Here is a 22,500-nt window from a genome sequence, read left to right on the forward strand (position 1 = left end):
AGAACACTGTTCTGGCAGCACAGTGTTCCTCCTGGAAAGCTTGCAATCGAACTACTGAAAAGGCAAACACAAACAACAGCATAGCTGGCACTGATGAAAGGCTTGCTAACATGCTAACATGCTAACTCATGTCCTTTGGTGATATAATTGGCGATGGTGTGCCGTGAACAACCTGGAACACAGAACTGCTTAGTGCGTTGCCTAGGCGGCCAGTTGGAACAACAGACCTTCACCATGAAACATTTATTTGAGGATGATACCAGCACAAGCTGCCCATAAAAATGCTTCAAGAAGTGGGAAATTGTTGCATGCTGTCTCTTGCCTAGACTGCAATGCTTTGCCATTACAGGACAGTTGCTGTCGCTCAACCGGTAGACCAGTGTGATAACAGCACCTAAGTCATGGGTTTATTACCAGGGAGTACACACACTGATCCCACTGGTTATAGACACCTGTACTACGCCTTCGTCACTTTGGACAAAATAAATCTAAAGTGTTAACACTACTTAATGTATACCTGTGCTGAAGTGTAAGTCACTCTAAGTTGGATAAAATAATTTCACGAATGAATAAATATAAGTGGCCTACTACCTGTATTACATCTGAAAACAAATATGTGCTAAATGCCTAAATGTGGCAATAGTGCTGACCGTGGAACAGCTTTAGCTCCAATCCAGCCCAGGACAGATCAGGATCTGCTTCCTCGTCAGCCGTTTGTGCCGCACACTCCCTCTGAGAAATCATGACCTTAGCGAAGCCAGCCGATCCTGCGGCGCCACCTCCCCTCTGCAGTAATGTGGATCTGATCTGATGGGGGAAGTGACTGCCGGGCCCGGCTGTTTTTTTTGTTTTTGCTCTTGAGCTCTCCTATATGAATGTGAGCACATGAGCCATTAACTCTGTGACGGATGCGTCCTCGGCTTCAGCTCTTCCTTCATGGGAGGGGGCGACGCTGACAGCATCCAGGCAGGTGTTTGACAGCATCATCTCAAACCACTTTGAATTACAACATGCAGCCGTGAGGCACACAGACCGTGTGTGTGTGTGTGGGGTGGTGGAGGAATGAGGGTGTGTGTTGTGTGTGTGTGTGTGTGTGTGTGTGTGTGTGTGTGTGTGTGTGTGTGTGTGTGTGTGTGTGTGTGTGTGTGTGTTGTGTGTGTGTGTGTGTGTGTGTGTGTGTGTGTGTGTGTGTGTGTGTGTGTGTGTGTGTGTGTGTGTGTGTGTGTGTGTGTGTGTGATTTGTGTGTGTGTGTGTGTGTGTGTGTGTGTGTGTGTGTGTGTGTGTGTGTGTGTGTGTGTGTGTGTGTGTGTATGTGTGTGATTTGTGTGTGTGTATATTTTGCTACGCCCATGTGCAGTGCAGAATCATACATCGGTTGACTTTTGTGGTTCAGATTAGACTTCAGGCAGAGGCGTTGGCTTTTTTTGTGTCAGAATCTTATCAAGTCACTGGAAGAGGCTCAGTCTGTATTGGACCTGTCGTGGTTCTGTCATTGTTCTGTCTTGCTTCTGTCTCGGTTCTGTCTTGGTTCTGTCTCGGGTCCGACCCTGGGTCAGTCGCTGTCTACTCATCTGTTAGCCCATGCTTGCTTGTAATGCAATTACATGATAATGAACTGGTCATGTGATCCTGTTTAAATTATTATGATATGGGAAAGGGGCTTATTCGCTAGACATATGATAATAGATACGCACGTACATGCACATGCTGGAACCAAAGGGCAGAACACACACTCACACACATACACACACACACACACACACACACACACACATACACACTAAGACTGACACATACATGCCCTTCTTTGAATTTCATCCTTGTATTTTATACAGCTAAATTCCTCAGTAGGGAAGGATCCAGAAGCAGCAGACTCATGATAGGGAAAGCCATGCAGTTCTTAAAAACACCACCCACATGCATCATTAATGACTTCAAATGTTTGATGTTGTGAATTATGTCAATAGGACACCACTCGTTCTGTGGCTTTTGGAGTGAACTGAATTAAAGTAAGAATGCGGCTGTGTTGTGGAGCAAAGATGCAGAGATGACAAACAGCCTAGGCTATTATTTCATGGGAATATTACACAACACAACACAGTGCTCCCTGCTTTCATAGGGGAACGAGCACCGCAAACGGCATTCGCGCATCAGCAACCGTGCAGGGAGAATAGGCAGGGATACCTAAATTGCCACAAAGCGGGGCACAATCAAGCATAAATGGATTGAGTACTTAGTAGATGTGGCAATGAAGCCATTCTTTGTCAGACATTCACAATGATTCAACCATACCTTATTAAAATTCACACAGAGCTCAGTAATTGTTCTACAATCGAGCAAACAATGGATTTCTCCGGTTGTGAACGGAGCAGTTTACACCAGAGGAGACGGCTGTTCTTATGTGGGAGGTCTACCCGACATGAAATCCTTTAGAAGTTCCATGGGAAAAAAAGTGTTACTGTGAAGGAACAAATTTATAGAAAGAACTCCCTCATCTGTGCGTGGACAAAACCTAGCATTGCGCTGACCCACCCTTGTTTGCGCTTATAGTCTTGCGCTCATGTGATGAAATTATCAAAATGATTTCGGCAAGTTATTAAATAAGCTTTACGTCATGCATGGCTGACTTTGCGTGTTGCCAGCCACGTTGCCCATCAATGAAATTAGGGCCCAGTAAGTGCCAATGGGAGTTAAGACAGTGAGCTGACATGCTCTTCAACCATAGCAATCTTTCCCACAGTACAGTTACAAGTTACGTCACAAGGGTAGCCATTACTAATCTCCAGGCAGGCCTACCAACAGCCACGCCTTAAGCAGCCTATCCACTCTGGTGTTAACCTGGACTGTATCCATCAGATCTCCCCATATAGAAAGGCTCTGTTAAAAACAAAAATAGGAATCAGACTTGTCATGTATAATACTTGCATGATAAATCTGTGGTAAAGAGCTTGCATCAGACATTTCATACTAAAATTGCATTATGCTCTTCCACATGCAAGGTAGGTCATTTATAAAAAAAAAAATTCTATGTCACTATATATGAAATAAGCCACATTTATGTGTGTTAACAAACTGTTACTATATACAAATAAACATACTGTAAATTAATTTTACAGAGATCTCAACCCAAGGGTCTCAGAACACTATAGTTCCCTTTTTCTCTTCCATAGATGTCCTCTCCATAGGGATATGTGTTGTGGTTATAAAATGACCAAGTACCAATATCAAATACCAACTTTATTGCAATCTGTCTGAGTACTGATGGAAGTGCATTGGCTACAGGTATTTGGCTGTGGCAGTGATGATAAACCTTTCCTCGTCAGGACCACTTTGTGTGTCAAACTTCTATTCCAACTGGACTGGTTTTATTGGAATTTGCATGGAAATTAGACAGCATGCAAAATATACAACAAATTGTCATAGCATTCAAATAGACCAAACAGATATGGCGAGGACAGTACACAGGTCACTCCCAGCAAAGTCACAGTGGGTTGAGAATGAGGTGTGCAGTATTCAGTAATACCTCAGTAACACTGGAAACATTAAACCATCAAAACCTTCAAAAATCTTAGCGTGTTGTTTCTTCCAATGAACTTACAGCAGTACCAATGTGTTTGTCCCCTTAAAGACAGTAACCCTAGTGAGACAGCACTACCCATGTGTCCCTGATCCCCTTGTCCTGTGTGCTTCTGTGTCCCTGCAGTGCAATGAGCCACCTGTCCAAGAGTGCATCTCGTCACAACGTTCCCCCGAGGTACCGGATGGTGTTGTTTTTTGAGGCTCCAGATGACGTTCCGTAAGGAGAAGGACGTTTGGCCCGCAAACTGACTCAAAGGAACCGCCTGCTTTTCTGTCCCCTGGGTCAATGAGGACTGACACGGTGATGACGACACACCTACAGACCTCTGCGAACATCTGGAAATTGACTCTGGGGGACACAGAGGAGGGACGTTCATTACGATCAGATCAGAAGGAGCAGGAGAGGAGGAGAGAGGAGAGGAGAGGAGAGAGGAGAGGAGAGACGAAGGGGCTGGGATACAGTGCTTGGCCCAAATGAATGCCTTAATTATTTATGAACACCTCTACAAGAAGTGATGAAACTGCAGACTTGTTTCAAAAGAAAAACAACAAAAATGTGCAACATGTTTTTCTTTTTATTTGTTTGTTTTTTTAGTTTTTTTTCCCTTTCCATGTGAATCCAGTGTCTTGTAAGAAAAACAGATGTGAATATTTGAATATAATAGAGACTATTGTTGGGTTATGGTATTTGACATGGTAACATTTCTGTTTTAGTTTGGTTTGTTCCTTCTGTATTGCAGGGTTGGCCATATTGGAAGAAATTAGCTGCTTCCTAGTTGCCAACACAGTAACAGTTACGCTTCTCTTTCTCTCTCTCTCTCTCTCTCTCTCTCTCTCTCTCTCTCACACACACACACACACACACACACACACACACACACACACACACACACACACACACACTCTCTCTCTTTCTCTCTCTCTTTACATACTTTCAACCAAAAGAAACAAAACTCCAGCTGAAATGAACACAGGATAACTAGTTTAAAATCCTGGAACCTAAACACATATCAACAGAGTCTGCACGTATGCAGAGCTGGAACCAAAGGGCAGAACACACACACACACACACACACACACACACACACACACACACACACACACACACACACACACACACACACACACACACACACACACACGTTCCAGACCCAGAAGCCAGAATTCAGAGACAAATTCTAGAATGAGAACATGGAGTTGTACCAGGGGCCATCCCTGTGCCATCCCAGACTGGTGCCCTTCTGTCAGAGCCAGTGCAGTTCATGGTGGGGCTGGATCTGAAGGCAGGGGCAGTTTGCTGACATATCCTGGTCAGACACCACTGACAGCTTGTGTATGCTGTTTTTATCCATCTGCTTTTGGACGGGTGACCGGGGATTGTGTGTATGTGTGTGTTTGTGTGTGTATGTGTGTATGTGTGTGTGTGTATGTGTGCCCTATGGTTCTGCAGTTGTGTGTGTCACCCTAAAAACACAGTGGTAACTCGTCAAAAAGAACAGACACACTGCAGACCACATTGTCCCCCCACCCTATTTACATACACACATAAACACACACACACAGACACACAATTTCACCAGTAAAAAGGTGAAATCAGCCTGTGCTATATGTGCCAGACCCACACACACACACACACACACACACATACACCTCCTAGTGTTCAAATGACTGGTACACACTCACAGACAGCACAGACAAGGGGATTACTCATATATATTCAGGCTATCTCTCTCTCTCTCTCTCTCTCTCTCTCTCTCTCGCTCTCTCTCTCACACACACACACAAAACACATGTCCTGTCTATGACTCTGTCCTTGGCAATATTCTCTCTGTCTCTCTCTCTCTGGCTCTCTTATACAGGCAACCATGCATGCAGGCATGCACATTCATGCACACACTTCTATCATTCTCTCTCTCTTTCTCTTTCCCTTGTTCTTGCTCTGGACACAAACTCTCTTTCTGTGGTGATCACACATGGTTGATTCTGCAGGAAGAAAAGGACAAATTCAAAAATGTTGTTTAAATGGGGTTGGGGAGTTTTTTTTTTTTTTCCTCCAACAGAAAAAAAAATCTTTGTAAGTAGAAACCAATCAGCTGCTTTGTTGTCATGGAAACTCATTGAAATCGTCTGTATGCAAAGTACTATGAAAGTGTATTATCTATATATTTTTTTTAATCTAGCCTTGAATATTATATAACCAAAGTTGAATCCCCAAATCACCCTTAAATGTTTTTGTTTTTTTTCTTGGGACCTGTCTTATTTTTCTGGCGTTCTTTAGTGCGAACAGATCCCCTTGGGATAGAACACATGTACAGTACATATGAGAACCTCTGTCTGTGCGTCCTCCACCCAGCGTCCTGTTCGCTTGTTCAAATCTCTGACTGTTAGCTTTGTGCAGGTTCCAGGCCCCAAGGACTCCCCTTGTCTCTATAACACCCAGTGGTAATAATGCTAGTCTAGGGTAGCGTATGCTAGTGCTAGGCTAGTGCTAGGCCAGGCTAGGCTGTGGATGACAAAACCCTTGTTTCCCTCACCCACCCACCCACCCACCTCCCCACAACACCCCTCAGCTGTTTTTCAGTGTCTGTGTGGGTGTTTTAGTGACTGGTTAACTGTGGGCTCTTCATATGCTGGAAAAGAGTCCACCAAGACTCTCTCTCTCGCTCTCTCTCTCTCTCTCTCTCTCTCTCTCTCTCTCCCTCTCTCTCCCATAGGCACAGGGGATCTGGCTGTAGGTTTGGGCACTAAGAGAGAGCTGTCTACCATCATTTAGGAGATGCTGTAGTTGCTCTCAGAAGTCCTTCTAAACAACTCACACACACATCCACACACACACACACATTTGAGATGCAATGATGTCACCACAAACCACAAACCACCGGCCCATTTGTGTGCTGGTTGCAGCTCAGCATAGTCTTTTACATCAGAGAATATATAACACACACACACAGACACACACATTTGCACATACACATACACACACACACACACACACACACACACTCACACTCACTCACACACACACATTTGCACATACATACACACACACATACGCATACACATACACATCCACATGCACACACACACACACACACACACACACACACACACACACACACACACACACACCACCTACAGTGCAGCACATGTCTGGCAGAAAAGATTCAGTCAACAGCCAAGAATAATTAATTGCCGATGGGTGTCTGTGTTAGCATGGAGTCTATTCTTGAAGGTTAGTCGGCAGAAATCAAGTTCAGCCGCGTCTGAATGAGTACCAAAAAGCAGACTCAGTCTCACAAGCTCACCAATAAAACACAGCCCAGAAATAAAAGAAGAATTGCCACAACACATCTCTGCATCACACAATCAACTAAATTAAAGGGCCTGACATTCGTGACTGTGATGGCATGGTTTCTAGGTTAAACTAAGTGGCACTGAGACATCGTGCAAAACCGTGAGGTGATTTTGTTGTCTTTGTTTGAAAGGAAATGGTTTCCTCCTTATCAGCACTGGGATTTCTGTTTTCCTGGTAGACAAATAACAGGCAAGTAAACGCCATTCTTAGCCTGCTTTAAAGTCCACCTCTGCAGCTATCTGACATATTAAGGACAAAATTCTCACATCTGCAGGACAAACATGGCGGCCAATCATGCTGTTGTATGTGGACACAAAGGTCAGCATTGGTTAAACTGATACCTCATACATGAACTAGGAAGTTTAATTTAATGTTCAATGGAAATCTGCTGCTTAATAAATGGATGGGTCTGAGTATTTATCTGTGTGATGTTATGGCTTTATGAGGTCTCAGTTAGACACTGTAGGAATGCCGCCGGGCACTGATGGGTTCTTGGTTTCCAGGGCATTAAAGCTTGAACGGTGTCTGTGTGTGTGTGTGTGTGTGTGTGTGTGTGTGTGTGTGTGTGTTCATAAACACTGTGTAATTTAATCCTGCCCATCGAAACAACAGCCAAAAAAGGAAGATCTATTTCCAGTCCTGTGATCGATTTCCCCCCTTGCAATGGTATCATGTCTTGGTAAGACACACACACATACATATGTCTGCAAACACAAGTACCGAATGAAATGGCTGCCTTCTCCTGCAACAGAACCCTCGGTGCTGATTACGAGAGTCAGACAGTAGATCTCTCTCTCTCTCTCTCCCCCTCTCTCTCTCTCCCTCTCTCTCTCCCCCCCTTTCTCTGTCCACTTGATCCTGTTCAGACAGAGGCTTAGACACTCAGACAAGGCAAGAGGCAGCCAGTCGTAAGTACATGGTACCGTCTAATCAGTGGTGTAGTAGATCTGTATTGGCAATGTGTGTTCATATCACCTCTTTTAATCACCCTCTTATGGCTTCCATACATTTAGGCCAGCTTTTCTGTCTCTTTCTCTTTCACTCTCCTGCACTTTCTCTCTCTCTCTCTCTCTCTCTCTCTCTCTCTCTGTTTGATTTTAATTTAATTTTAATTTCGGGTGCTTCTCTGGTAAACTTGGGACCCTTTGATTGTCCATACTTCCTCAATTTCCTTGACCCCCCTCCTCTTTTATTTTTAGTAACTCGTGAGTTGCCAGGGGTTTCTACATTCATATCATTTTGTAGGCAGCAATATGAGATGTGATGGAACAATGGAATTATGTGCAATGTTAATAAAGAAATGAAGCATAATATATTACATAGGATCTGGTGAGAATGGTCATTTTGTGTTAATTTGTGAATGAATGATTAGCATTTGTTAGGACAAGCAAGTCCTATTACAAATATGTACTTATTTATAGTTTATGATTAGATTCATGCAACATTGATCTTTTTTGGTGTTGGTGTGTGTGTGTGTGTGTGTGCGTGTGTGTGTGTGTGTGTGTATGTTCAGACCATTTAGTTATGTATAACATATAGAAAAATATGGCATGCACAAATGCACCATTCATCTCAATCATAGATGTCATAGATCTGCACATAGGCTATGGCAGGGTCCATTATCATCCTGTCTGTGAATGAAACTGTTTTGACAGAACGTGACCATCACCAAGGGAACAATCTCCATGACACTCTATTCTACTTTATTCCCCTCCTGAATGTGTCTGAGTTTGTTAGGCTACGTGGACTGAAATATATATCATGGTATTAACTACTGTATGGGCGGTATTGGTATTACTGTATATCACAGTATTTATCATCTGAAGTTCATACACTTGTATCTTTCCAGTAACATTAATAACACAATTATTTATTTAAAAAAACAAACAAAGTAAGAAGCTCAAGAAAGATATAAAGATTAAGGTATACAATGTTTTATTATAAGTTATTATAACTATTATAACAAACATTATACCAGTAATGTTTATTTTTCATTATAAACATTATAAAAATGAAACAGGGTTTGAAGACTTTGTCTAAATGACTAGTTACAATAAAACAACAAACAGGACGAGGCCCCTGAAAACGTATTCTTACGATTCTGTATGACTAAAATAACAAAAACAGGAAAACTAAAATCATTTGCTCTCAGTTATCAAAATAGCCATTAGCCCTCAAAGGTCTTTGCCAGGAATACCAGCCTGTTGACATGTTCTGGCTTGAGGGATATCCTGCACTGGGGAGACACACACACACACACACACACACACACACACACACACACACACACACACACACACACACACACCCCAGGAGCAGCCAGCCCCAGACTGCAAGGAGGGGGTATGTGGATGCCACCGGTGTGGTGCGGAGCCCAGCCCAGCCCAGCAATGAGGGGGCCAGCTACCTGGCCCAGTGCCTCAGCAGGACCCCGGGGTCACGCCGCTGCACTGAAGCCGCCATACTTGAGAGACCACATCCACTCCGGAGGGGTTTTCCTGCCGTCGGAAGTCTTCACTTGGGTTGTTGCGAGCTGAGAGGCGTGACTGCCATGTCAGTACAGCGCTCCCCAGAGCCCAGCACCCTGACTGGGCCCGGGAAACACTCCTGCACAGGGTGGAAGACCCAGAGACTGTCCCCCATTCTGAGTCAGCTGTTGTATATTACTGAGTACACAGTGTGAATGCCAAAGAGAAGCCTAGACCACAATACTGCAATACATAAAAATGGACAATTGTAAATGACTTAATTAAAGAGATTTAAGCAGAATACTGTTAACTGACATGGAATTCTCAGACAGCCGGAATTCTGAGAAATTGTATTCTTGTGTTTTGTATTTCATGCTTTTAAAAAATATCCTGGTATCGATGATATAGTAAAATGAATGTGGTGTCATGACGTAATATTGTAAACAACTATAATACCAAAATATCACCCACCCCTAGAGTCTGTGTGTGTCTAAGGTTTGTCCAGGGTCTCTACACACACTGCTGTCCATCAATGGAGACAAAGCAAGACTTTGTGATGCTAGGCTTCGCTCTGTGGGGGGGCTGGTGGGGTGTGTGGGTGTGTGTGGTGGGGGCTTGTTTTTGACACCTGACCGGGGAGTCGTTCATGTAAGACGTGGCTTAAATATTTAAAATGGCTCCTGCATACACCAATTACTGCACCGCTGGACTACAGCCAGATTCCACAACAGAGCCAGCAGCACAGCTCAGCCAGGGAGAGGAGAGAGGGAGAGAAGAGGAGAGGAGGAGAGAGAGAGAGGAGGAGACAGAGAAGAGAAGAGAGGAGAGAAAAAGGGAGGGGAGAGGAAGGAAAAGGAGAAAAGGAAGGAGAGAAGTACCCACACTCACACAGAAACATAAACACATATTAAAAACAACATTCCTCCACTTTTAGGATACACACACCCCTCTGCTGCTCACTCACTCACACTAACAAATACCTAATATTGGTCATGCTCCTCTTGTCAACAAGTGCTGTTCCGACAAGTTTTTTGCCCCGCCCCTGTTACCTCTAACCCAAGAGGTCACCTCCCCTGTCAATCAAATCACCCATTTCCCTTCTGCACACTTACCCCGCCCTCTTCTCGTGCTCCTGGCGTGATTAAAATGCCTAAAACTGACATAAGAGGGCGGGGCCGACAACCAGACGTGTTCAAGTTCCACCTTGAAGGTCAGCCCCCGTCACAATCAGGAACACACCCCGAGTAGAGGAAGAATATGTGTTTGTGTGTGTGTGTGTATGTGTGTGCTTGTGTGTGTGAGGGGGGTGAATAAATCACAGTTGCATGGGGTTATATATAGCATCATGTCCATCACAGCTGTCTATAAAACTGGGCGATGGTGCGTGAGCACACAGCTAGTGCCCGCAAGGGAGGCTACGTCTGGTAGCCTCTCACAGCACAGCAGTGTACCCATTAGCACCCGGCGGCTAATCGCAGCACCCTGGAAGCCCGCGGCTTATACGGGCAAACACACACATCCTGAATGTGCCATGACAGCTGTCACAAAGACACTCACTCTGTGTTCCAATGTACAGCACGCGCGTGTTCAGTAGAACACTGCCAGCCTGAGCGCTAACGCTTCAGTAGCTCAGCCAGGAAGGTGCTAACAACACCAAGGTCATGGGTTTGAAACCCAGGGAGACCCATACCAATAAAATAATGTGTGTTTGCACACGTGTATTCAGTTAAACATTGCCCAATACCCTCCCATTGCCCAACAAGTCACTGTGGATAAAACATCTGCTAAATAAAGAAATGTAACATGATGGTGAAAATGTATATCTGTAGGCTACTGTTAGCTGCGAAAAGTGTCTGCTCAATGAATGCATGTCAATGTTAAGGGAATGGGCCAGGCAAGATAGCCACAGTAATAACCACACACACACACACACACACACACACACACACACACACACACACACACACACACACACACACACCTCCCTGCAGTAAGGAAAAGGGATCTATGCATGATTGAGCCCAAGACAGTACATGACTGGTTTTTACTTTTGTTATGTAGGGACTGGTTATTGCTATTGTTTTGTAAGCGACACTACAGAGGGAGCAAGATAGAGGCGTTAGCGCGCTAAGCTAGCTTCCAGGGAGTGCCAGAGGCCCTCTTCCAGGAATAGCCTATCAGTCAGGGCCGTAACATTAAACCTGACACTGAACAATAGCCCAACACATGGTGGGCATTCTGCTGCCCACATTGGCGCACACACACACCCATATGGTGTGTGTGTGCGTGCAACGGGTATGCCAGAAAACGCGGCGCTCATCGTTTTAACCTTACCCCACCTTTCACGTAGCTAGAAACCCAATGCCCCGCTGTGGCTACAGTTCTCCTGACACATGACACCGGTCCGAGTGTTCAACCTGTCCCCCACCTCGCATGTACCTCGCTGACACACAGCTCAGCCTTCTTTTTCCAATTTACAATGCTCGCCGTTAATGTTATCAGCCCACAGCCTGCCTCTTATTTAGTTTCACTGCTAGAGTCACTCATAAGGCTCTGAGGAGGGTCCTGATCAATTACAGTAATCCACAGAGCAAGGCAGGTGTGTAAGGGGACGCCAGGCCCGAGAGAGAGAGAGAGAAAGAGAGAGTGTGTGTGTGTGTGTGTGTGTGTGTGTGTGAGAGTGTGTGTGTGTGTGTGTGAGAGAGAGAGAGATAGTCTGTATGTGTGCACACATATTTGTGAGTGTATGTTTCAGTGTGTATTAGTGTGCTATCTGTGTGTTTGCGTGTGTGCTTTGTGTGTGTGTGTGTGTGTGTGTGTGTGTGTGTGTGTGTGTGTGTGTGTGTGTGTGTCTGCTGAAGCCCCCGCTAAGCAGCCCACTTGAAGGGTAACACAGGTAGCAAGAGAGGGTCAGCGGGATACAGTGTCAGATGAGTTAAGCACAAACACACACCGTCAGTTTCTCTGTCTCTGAGTGTTTGAGTTCAGGACGGCTCAGGAAGACTTATCATTGGTCAGGGGACAGTACTGACTTTGGTTTAGGAGAGAACTACAGCACATCTGCTTAAAACACACACACACGTTACTTCTTCTAGATTTTCTTCTTCTTCTGCTAGTTCTTGTTTTGTCCTTCTGTTTCTTCAAATACTGATGGCTAAAAGACTTACTCCTATCATGCAGACTTGGCTGAATATCAACCACAGACATAGGAATTCCTCGACTAGCGAAGCCTGTGATGTCAAGGGCCCCAGCGAATTTGCAGTGTTTTGTCCCAGGCAGCAACTTAGCTAGTAAGTAGCGTTAGCTAAACAAGGTGCAAAAAGAGAATGCATATCGTTAATTATGAAAACAATTGTCTCAGTGTATTAAGAAAAAATGATACAGACTTCTGAAGACATTGAGTAACACAAGTTTGTTTGTGACAAAATGAACATCTTTTAATCCTCTAGGATGGCAAACTAAAGCTAGATCACTGTTAACAGGATAACATCGAAATCAGTAAACTGCTACTGTCACGTGACTCCACAATTAGTTTGGATTGGCTGGTGTGTTGGCAGCCCAGAAATATCTAATACAATTAATCTGTCAGTATCTGAATAAAATACTGCACTAAACATTAAATATTATGATCCTTTATAAACTATCCAGCTAACCCAGACCAACTACATGACCATATAGCACTCAACAATTCTGTAAGAGCCTATGCAAAAATGACGTACTCCTATTCACTTACATGAGGCAAAATACTTCCTTGTCCCACCTTGGGCCCACCCAGTGTGACAACTTCCTGGTTTTCAAAGTGAATGGCGAAGTCACAGGCATTGCCGGTCCAGGACTTTCTATGTCTATGAGATCAGCCAAGATCCCTGCAGACTGCAGCAACTTTGATTGGTTCAGTTCCCTGACGTTTGGGGGTTGATACCACTGTGAATTGTTGGCCGCTGTTTACTTTGCTAGCAAGCTGTCTACTTTGTGGCTAGCTCGTTAGCTTGTATCATTGTTTATTTTTGTACACAGACACACCAGCACACAAGAATAAATGCTCGCAACGGCATAGGCCGCTTGTGTAGGCTATGTGTAGAGCCTACCTACAACCATAAATCAGCCTTAAGTGTGTGTGTGTGTGTGTGTGTGTGTGTGTGTGTGTGTGTGTCTGTGTGCTGGAGCAGGCAGCCCAGTTGAAGGGTAGCACAGGGAGCAAGTAAGGGTCAGCGGGATACAGTGTCAGACGAGCTTAATACAAACACACACAGGTCAGGGTCAGGCAGCCAAAGACAGAGGGGGAAATTTAGCCTCAGAGAAAAATATCCGTTCACAGGTGTGTGTGTGTGTCATTCCTTTTTTTCTCTCTGACATCCGCTCTCTCTCCCTCGCTCTCTCTTTCTTTCTGTCTCCACAGCTCATACGCTGTCTCATCCTTCTCTCTCTATGTCTCTCTCTCTCTTTCTTCTCTCTCTGTCTCTTTCTCCTCTCTTCCATCCCTCCCTCCATGACTCGGTCACTCTCTCTCACTCTCTGATCTTTCTCTCCTCTCTGTCTCTCATTCTCTCTCATTCTTTGTCTATTACTTAGTTTCGCTCTATCTCTTTCCTTCCCTGACTTCTCTCTCCTGCTTTCTCCCTCCCTTTCTCACTGTCCCTCTTTGCCTCTCTCTCTCTCTCCCTCTCTCACTGTCCCTCCCTGCCTCTCTCTCTCTCTCTCTCCTTCTTTCTCCCTCCCTCCCCACTACTCTCTCGCTCTGCTCAATGCGGAGCAGTCTCAGGGAAGTTGAAAAGGATGAGAGTTGTCTTTGAAGGGAAGAGATTAAGATGCTTAACAAGGAGATAACACTATGCCGAGTCACTCTGCAGTGACACCCATGAAAGGCTACACCACTGATTACAACACTATCACCTCTCATCGTCTTACACCGGAGCGACTGATCGCTCACAATGCACAACATTGCTGACGGAAGCAAACGATGTGAGATGATTAAGACGTCCCTCTGTTCTGCTTTCGGTCGGCGTACAGGTCTTTTCATTTGTAATTTCATCTTTGTCCTTCAGTCCTTTATGAATTCAGTTTCTCTGCGTCTCTGAGTGGCAGGGAGACTTATCATTAGTCAGGGGACAGTACTGACTTTGGTCTAGGAGAACTACAGTACATCTGCTTAAAACACACACACACACTTCTTCTTCATTTTCTTCTTCTTTCTCTTCTTTTTCCTTTATCTGTTACTTCAAATATTGATCCCTGAAAGTCTTGCTCCTATCATATAGACTCGGCTAAATATCGACCAAGATTTCCTGCATTCTTCAAGCAAACCTACACAAGAAGTGAGGGCCAGGAGAAAGATTCAGCTCTACTTTATATTGTGCATTTGCAGTGACTACATACTTAATACTTCAACCATAATGTGGCCAACTGTGTCCTGGACTAGGTCCTTAACACTTACAGTACATTGATAACCATACACTACCTCATGCAATTATACAATATAATTATAATAGGATTAGATTTAAGATTTGGATTGTGGTTACAAAGTTGACATTTTTTTAATATATCTACACTTAAATTTTTCAGTAAAGTTATTTAAAATATGTCACAGATATACATTTGTTTCACTGTGTGGGCTCACTGGGCATCAAACTCATGACCTCGCTCTACCAGTAGAGCCAGTGGAACGCATACCATGACTCGAGCATAATGTAACAAGCATATGCAGTGTGAAGTAAGTGAAACTTGGAAGCACTCTGCTACAGCTCTCAGTAGACCAATTGAGAGTTTTTAAATACTGAAGCACGACTGGCTCATTTTCAAGTATGCCCCTTGGCTGGGCCAATTATCTCACGCTACATATGGAATTTCCTTCCTGATAATTGCCTGCTGTGATCTGTAATATTTCCTGTAAGGGTCAAATAGAATGGCTAGGTCTTCTGGAGCTGTGAATGTGCAGCAGAGGTCCAGGGCCTCAGCCAACGCCGCTGACCCGCGGGCCCTGAAGGAGGCCTTCTAATGGATGCTAAACTCCAGCCTGTGCAGTCCCCAAATAGCCCTGGAGCACAAGGCTGGTCAGGGCACCAGGGGTGCATGAGGCATGGGCGATTATTTCTTTTTTTTTTTCTTTCTCATTACTCATTTACTCACACGCTACTAATTTACAAAGAGTCATTCTGTTGGCATGGCTCTTAAGTGTTCCTGCATGTCCGTGTAATATTTTATTGCCTAGTTCATTTCCAGGAAGTTGGGTCTGGACTGTGTCATGGTGTTTCTGTTTGATACCTCGCCCTCCCCCATTCTCATGCCCTTGTATCTCCTGTAGACAACCTCTGTCATGCTACCCTCACCATCCCCAGACATAGTGGGGCGAGATCAGGAGGAGGCTCGATGAGGTGTAGGTTTTCCTTCAGGGGGATTTAAACGTAGGAAGGTGATAGGCTATCGCTTCAACTTCACGCTCTCACATTTCATTTTCCACTACTTAGCGGAGCCTCTGAACTCGGTGTTTAAGCCATGAAGGATCCTCCTTTAGCCCCATGGGGTCCTGGCTAATCCTCCGAGGCCGCACTTCAGTTAGCCTTAGAGAGCAGCGCTTTAAATCAGCTCAAGACCTCAACTGAGCGGATCTCAAACCAAACGCCTAGCCGCAGCCTTCAGCTTCAGAGGACCGGCTCCCTCAGACAGCCACCAGAGAGCCTTAGCTTCTGCTATTCTGCTAGGATATTTGCTCTGATTAAACTGGCTTCCACTATCGGCCAAATGTGGGGGAACTGGTTTGCGCCAAGGCCAGTTGCGTTTCCATTGTTCATTCCGGGGCTTGATCGTACCTTCTTGGGGATTCCTTGGGGGCCAATGACCAGGGGATTTTGGCTGTCGATTATCCTTGGGCCCACTAGTGTCAATTGGTGCTTGAGGCGGTGTCAAGGTGAAAGGTGGGGTTAGCGGAGTTAGGTAAGAGAGGGTCAGTGTCGAAACAACAAGATAACTCGTCACACACTATCAAATAACCTTAAAGAGGACCTGTTATGCTTTTCCATTTTTTCCTTTTCCCTCGATGTGTTTTAAAGCCTTTTGTGCATCTAAATGGTCTGCAAAGTTAGAGAGCTCAAATTACACACAGGACGGAGTAACACTCTCGGACAGAAACCACCAGAAAACACCATTCTCAGCTTCCAGAAACTTGTTGGAATTCGAGCCCTATTCCTTTGTTACAAGATGATGCAATCTCATAACACAATCCTTATTGCCCACCTAGCTGACCAATCAGAGCACACTGGGCTCATAAGGAGGGGGGTGGGGCTTAAAGATACAGGAGCTCTAACCGACTGTTTCAGACAGAGGGTGAAAGATAAAAAGTGTTTTTGGAACATTGAAGAATGTACGTTTATTTTCGTAGAAATATTAGTAAAAGAAATAGTAGAAAAATAAAACTATGAACATTGAATCGAATGACCTGGTCAGCACGAGAAAAAAGGGCTCTTCTTAATCTTAATGCTGATAAAAACATGCAATGGCAGCTTTTCATAGGTCTGGTCTGACTTGGTTGACAGACATAAAAACTGACGAATTTCAATTTGCACAACTACCAAGGTACTATCAATCACAACTTATGGTTAGAAATGAAGAAATAAGTTAACTTGCCCTGTGGTATAGACATGAAGCAGGTAGGCTACAGTACAGGAACGGTGCAGAGCAATTGTAACCGTGTGTGTAATGATTTACGGTTCTAATTTCAACATATTTCAATACAAAACACAGCTGGTGTTGTGCTGTCTTTTGTGGTGTTGTGCTGTGCTGCGTTGTATTGCACTGTGTTGTGCTGTGCTGAGTTGTGTTGTGTTGTGCTGAGCTGTGTTGTGTTGTGCCGCATTATGTTGTAATGTGCTGTGCTGTGCTGTGCTGTGCTGTGCTGTGCTGTGCTGTGCTGTGCTGTGCTGTGCTGTGCTGTGCTGTGCTGTGCTGTGCTGTGCAGTGATGTGTTGTGTTGTGTTGTGCTGAGGTGTGCTGTGCTGCATTGTGTTGTGCGGTGTTGTGTTGTGTTGTGCTGCACTGTGTTGTGCTGTATTGGGTTGTGTTATGCTGTGCTGATTTGTGTTGTGTTGTGTTGTGCTGTGCTGTGCTGGGCTGCGTTGTGTTGCATTGTCCGTGTTGAGCCGCGTTGTGTTGTGTTGTGTTGTGCTGCGTTGTGCTGTGGTGTGTTGTGCTGTTCTGTGCCGAGCCGCGTTGTGTTGTATTGTGCTGCGTCGTGTTGTGCTGTGCTGCATAGTTTTGCATTGTGTTTCGTAGCATCGCATTGTGTTGTACCCCGAGGCGTGGTAATGGGGGCTCTATTCTAATTGTGTGCTTTTCCTACTGCACTGTATTGTATTGTAATGTGTTCTGTATCGTAATCCTGTTTTTCATAATTCCATTTCACTCACTGAATGCTTTCACACACTGAGGCAACACTAAAGGTCCTTATCAGGCAGGCTCTCTAAGTGTCACTGAAGCAAAGACTTGTTAATAACAACGGTGGTTCTCTACAACTGTGTCCTATTGTACATGGAAATCAGCGTGCCAGAAATAATATCAAACATGAGACCATGCCACTGGACTCCCACAATGAGGAGACGAGCAGGGAGCCGCAGCGATTTCCGCTGTACTGCCTCAGTGAAAGAGCCAGTGTGTGTGTGTGTGTGTGTGTGTGTGTGTGTGTGTGTGTTTCTGTCAGTCTAAATCAAGAAATGGAAAGAAGCACACGAGTGGAGAAATAGACTTTAAAGGCAGTGGTGCATGAATGAAAGGGAATACGTGTGTGTCTGTGTGTTTTTTTGTGTGTGTGTGTGTGTGTGTGTGAGTGAGAGAGAGTGTATGTGTGTGTGTGTAAGTGTGTGTGAGCATGAATGTGTGTACATGAAGATGTGTATTTCTCCACGCGTGTACATGCACGTGCACATGATCGTGCGTGCATGCGTGGGTGTGTGCGTGGGTGTGTGCGTGTGTGCGTGCGTGTTGTGGAGACTCCCCACTTATGAACGAAAGACGAGTAAGAAATAAGAGGAGCAGACAGAGGATCTGTGAATGCACAGCCGAGGGACGGGCAGGCGGCGTGCCGAGGAAATGCACCGAAGGGAAACACAATGTTATGAACGAAACAAAGACTGGAAGCGAGTCAATGAACCGAAAAAACTCAAATTAAGAATGAAGCGAGGGACCACCCAAAAACCCAGAACACCAGTGAGAGAATCTCCTCAAACCTGTGTGTGTGTGTGTGTCTGTGAATGGGTGCATTGGTGTGTGGGTATGTGTGTGTCTGTCTGTATATGTGTGTGTGTGTGTGTGTGTGTGTGTGTGTGTGTGTGTGTGTGTGGGTGTGTGGGTGTGTGTGGGTGTGTGTGTGTGTCACGTGGAGCTGTCATGTCCCTGTTCATTCACCTGCAGCTTAGAGAAAGAAAATGAGAGGTGGAGGTAGAGGGAGACAAAATGAGAGAATAGAAAAACGAGAGAAAGAGATTCAGAGAGATTCAGAGAGAGAGAGAGAGAGAGAAAGGGACGAAGGGGAGGGTAATTGGCTGAGATGTGATTGCATGTGATATTTGTCCTTAATGTCCACAACACTCTTGGCTTTCGGTGGCTTCTCAGAGATTTTGCTGGAGGCTTGAGAGTGTTTGTATGTATGTGTGTGTGTGTGTGTGTGTGTGTGTGTGTGTGTGTGTGTGTGTGTGTGTGTGTTCGGGTGACGGTAGAGCATGAGTGCATGTATGACATGCAAGCTGTGTGTGTGTGTGTGTGTGTCTTGTCTCTGGCAGTGAAATGCACTCGGATGAGGTGCGAGGCGAAATTTCTATTTGTTGTCATGGTAACTGCCAGTGTGGATCGTCTGGAGCAAAAACACAAACCCCAGTGAGATAGAGTCAGATGCCAGAACACACACACACGTTCTCTCTCTCCCTCCCCATCTCTCTTTTTCTTTCCCTCACTTTTTTTTCTGTCTCCCTCTCTTCTCTCCCTTTCAGCATTTCTCTTTCTCACAGACATTATCTCTATTTCTTTCTTTCTTTCTTTCACTCTCTCTTTACCTCTTTCTTTTCTCCATCACCATTACTCCTTTCTTTTTCTTCTAAAACCCTCGTTCTCCCTCCATCTTCCCTCTCTTTGTTGCCTCTCTCTCTCTCTCTTGCTCTCTTTCTTCCACCATTCCCTCCATCCATTTTGATAGGAGATGTTTATTTGACAGTTGTACCCAGCGCCGGCCCCTGAAGCTAGAAGTACCCTGTCAGCCAGCCTGCAGAATCAAGCAGGGCTCATTAGAATAGCCTCTCCACACACACCAGCCTTCCTCACACACACAAACTGACACACAGACAGAATAAACACACATCGGCCACGCCAGCTTCCCTGTCACACACACACACACACACACACACACATACATAATACCAAACCATCTTTAACTCCTTGTTCGTACGTAAACCAGCCTCAGTTACAATTATGTTAGGGCTCAAATAGATACTGCTATGAACTATGAAATACCTGCTTTCTTGTAACCAGCTGTTACTATCATCATATTGCTGTCGGTACATAATGACATTCCCCTGCCTTTAATCCAGCTACTGTTACTATCACATGAGACCTCTGTAACAATATGATAATAATCATGTCATACCAATGTCATGTCATACATCATGTAAATGTCAATGGGAATGGACTGCTTTTCTACTCATAGTAGCACTCATGGCCTTTTACAGATGAATGCCTCCGACACCACTGAGACACACTTACATCATGTACATCAAGGCCTCGTCGTCAGCAGACTTCAGGATAGTGTTCTTCTTGTGTGAGGTCACACAGTGAGTAGAGTATGTAGAGCATCCCTGAGCAACAGTGAAAGGCAACATATTTTTATACACAAAGCCCTACATTTTTTATTTAAATAAACACACACATTCTTACTTTAAAGTGTGATTTTGACACTTTTATATTCGTTTTACATACAATTTTATACACATGGACTGTAGTATGGTCTGATAACCCTCTGCTCGGAATGTGCTAAACTAGAGCTGGTAAATAAAACCCTTCTGTAAGTGTACTCTCCTGTGTGCCAGTGTCAAATACAGAAATGGTGGTGTAGAGGGGAGAATATTCATATGAATGAATGAATATGGATCGACCAGCCTTTTAAATAATTACATTAAAAGGGAGTTGATTTACATTCTACAATATTGAAATACACAGAGACATTAATTAATGATATAGCTAGGAAATGATCAAACTTGCTTCCGTCAGAGCTGTGGAGAATGTTTCTTATGATGCATTGCACTCTGAGACCTCTTCAAAGAGCAATTGGGTTGTACCTTGGCTCATGCTACACCCTTGCACCATGCTACACCCTTGGCCCATGCTACACCCTTGCACCAAGATTCATGAAAATAAACCAATAGTTGTTCCGTAATCCTGCTGACAGACAGACAAGAAGTAAACATAACCTCCTGGGCAGAGGCAACAACGTCACTGAATAATATGCATGGCAGCATAATAATAATCAACTCATTAAAACCCATTTCACTGCAATATTCACTACCCTGCAACACAAAGTTGTAATGATAAATGACCCACTATGTAGCGTAACACATTCAGTTATTCAATTAGTGAATGAACACATGGCTCTAATAGAGCGCTGCTACTTATTAGTTGAATGCTAGTAGCCTACTTGCTACTTGGTGTCATATTAGCCAAATACAATCCATGGTTCATTTACATGTATTTACCACAGATAAGCTTACATATGATTTGTGTTGTTTATTATCATGTTTCATAGTACGGTAGCTGAATTAGGCCTAATTTGTTTTAATGCAAGAACTATTTCATTTTTATAATCATTGTATTTATAATGCAGTAGGCCTAGACAAAGACATAGGCTTATGGTAACCTGTCTTGAAAAAGGAGACACATTTTGAGCTGTTTAATAAAAAGTTTAAACGGAAAATAGAGGTTAAATCTGAGTGCTTGTATTTATTAATAAAATCCACGAAGGCCCAGATGCATCGTGATGCATCAAGAATCGTAATTGAATAGTTACCTTTTGAATCGTAGTTAAATCGATACGTGAGGACAGTGAAGATTCACACTTCTAGCTTGCATTACCCACCCATGATGTAGACTAATTTGCATTGCTCTTACATTCTGCTCAAACCACACTAGCTACCGGTAGCTTGACAGTTTAATATGATCTTCAGCTTGCCACCTATCTCAATGTAACAGTTAGCTAGCTTGCAGAGATTTGAAGCAACCTGTCGCTTACCATCTTCCATTAACGTTAAACAGCATTTAGTAAAATCGACACCTAACCTACGTTGTTTAAGCAGAATATCAGACAAATTTACATCCAGTTATGAAGCAAAGTGAGGTCTCCGTGTCAATACTGGACAATTTGTCTCCTTGCCTCGCCATCTATCAATCTCTCTGGCATCGTCCCCATCTCACTGACAAGAGGGGGTTGATCTGCCAAGTGGCTTTTGGAGAAACCCACTGACAGTACGAAGGGAAACCTGTGAGAGTCTGCAAGATGCTACATGTTACACTCCACAGCTCCGTACCAGTCACTGTTATTAATCTACGGTTATTAGAGCAGATGCAGGGAGTGAAAACAAGTTGAAGTGTTTGAATTATTAGGACCGAGAGCAGAGAGAAGAAGTAAAAAATAAATATATATCCACTGTTGTAGATGATTGTGATGAGGTTGAGCGTCCCCTGATGAAACTGAAGGGTGTATGTGCCGGGGCTGAGGTTAGATTTCCAATTCTGACAGATTGCAGTCTTATTATTAACTTGGGCAATCAGCTCCCTCCAACTCAGATCCCCCAGAGCTGAAGGGAAATAGCACACACACACACACACACACACACACACACACACACACAGACAGACACACACACACACAGACACACACACACACACACACACACACACGTACACAGACATACACACAGACACAGAAACAGACAGTGGGGCTAGCCTCATTAATCACACGCGCACAGCAAGACAAGGAGAAACACAATGAAAACCGCGCCAGAGCCACATGCTCACATACACGCATCTGACACACACACACACACATACTCACAGTCTCTCTCTCTCTC

At 44.3% G+C, this 22,500-nt stretch overlaps 1 protein-coding gene across 3 annotated transcripts in view; it reads left to right on the forward strand.

Annotated features, from left to right (window-relative positions):
- The window catches only part of kcna4 (potassium voltage-gated channel, shaker-related subfamily, member 4), a 72,407-nt gene that overhangs the window by 35,906 nt on the left and 14,001 nt on the right, over positions 1-22,500 (forward strand). For 2 of the 3 annotated variants that reach the window (XM_031587041.2, XM_031587043.2), the window contains one exon: positions 3,705-4,456. The exons of the other annotated variant lie outside the window; for it this stretch is intronic. The gene's annotated coding sequence lies outside the window, so the exon portion shown is untranslated. Of the gene's footprint in view, positions 1-3,704; positions 4,457-22,500 lie in introns of those variants that run through there. 3 annotated transcript variants of the gene reach the window in all.

This window comes from Clupea harengus, chromosome 20, assembly GCF_900700415.2.
Source record: "Clupea harengus chromosome 20, Ch_v2.0.2, whole genome shotgun sequence".
NCBI lineage: Eukaryota > Metazoa > Chordata > Actinopteri > Clupeiformes > Clupeidae > Clupea > Clupea harengus.